We start from the raw sequence: 1107 nt of genomic DNA on the forward strand, positions 1-1107 counted from the left end.
TCTCCTCAATTTGAGTCATGCCACGTCAGCACATGGAGGTCCTGAAAGACTTACTTTATCCATATCATTAAGGTTGGTTCTACTCTAATGAGGCAGCACTTTCCCAGTCCTATTTTGAGTGCCTTCCAATCCAAGGGGCTAGTCTTCCTGCACTGTGTTGGACAATATTTCCAAGCTATTCATAAAGTTGCACAGTAATGTGTCTGACAGTGTTTCTCTGCTGTTCATAAGGTTTTCCCTGGCCAATTTTTGAGAAGTGGATGGCCTCCTCCTTCTTCCTAGTCTGTCTTAGTCTGAAAGCTGCATTGAAACCTGTGCACCATGTGCAACTCTGCTGGCATCTGAAACACCAGTGGCACAGCCTCAAGCCTCACAGCAACGTACAAGCCTCACAGGATGACAAACTGACAAACAAGTTTGTCTCCGTTAGCTGTTAGAAACCTCTGCACCCTCCTCTTAGCTAATTCCTACCTGAAGCCTGACACTCTGTGGTCCCCAGACACTCCTGGTCCCTCCCTTTCCTGGATCTAGGAGGCTTGGGGCCTAGCCTTGCCTCCAGCCCCTTTTAACCTGGATATCCTGCTGCTCCTGAGGTCACTGAGGCTGCACCTGGTCCCTCCTTTTCCTGGCTCTAGGAGGCTTGGAGCCATCTAAGATGCAGCTTATGGTCTTCTCTTGCTGGAAGTAAAGAAGAGTGAAGAAGACAAAGGGCATTTGGAAACAATCAGCCCTAGGACATGATGGACCTCAAGACCAGAAGAATTAGATGGTACCTGGCTACTAATACCAAGCACTCTGGAAGGGATCAAAACTGGAGATCCTGGATAGAGTGGGAGGACAAAAGTGGAACAAAATTCAAAAACACAATAATGACCAGAATTACTGGTCAGATGGAGTCTGGTGGGACCCCCAAGGCTATGGCCCTGGGATATACTTCGGGCCTGGGATAAAACTCACTCCCAAGGGCTGACTCTCACCCCAACAGTAAATAAGTTACATGCAGAACATTCAACCCAGGATGATGCATCCACCTACTCTATGGAGATACATCCCTTGGAGCAATCAGCCATAGGGCACCAGAGGGGCAACATTCACATGGAGGAAAAG

Source organism: Orycteropus afer, unplaced genomic scaffold (genome assembly GCF_000298275.1).
Source record: "Orycteropus afer afer isolate SDZICR_OR568_19922 unplaced genomic scaffold, OryAfe1.0 scaffold00822, whole genome shotgun sequence".
Taxonomy (NCBI): Eukaryota; Metazoa; Chordata; class Mammalia; order Tubulidentata; family Orycteropodidae; genus Orycteropus; species Orycteropus afer.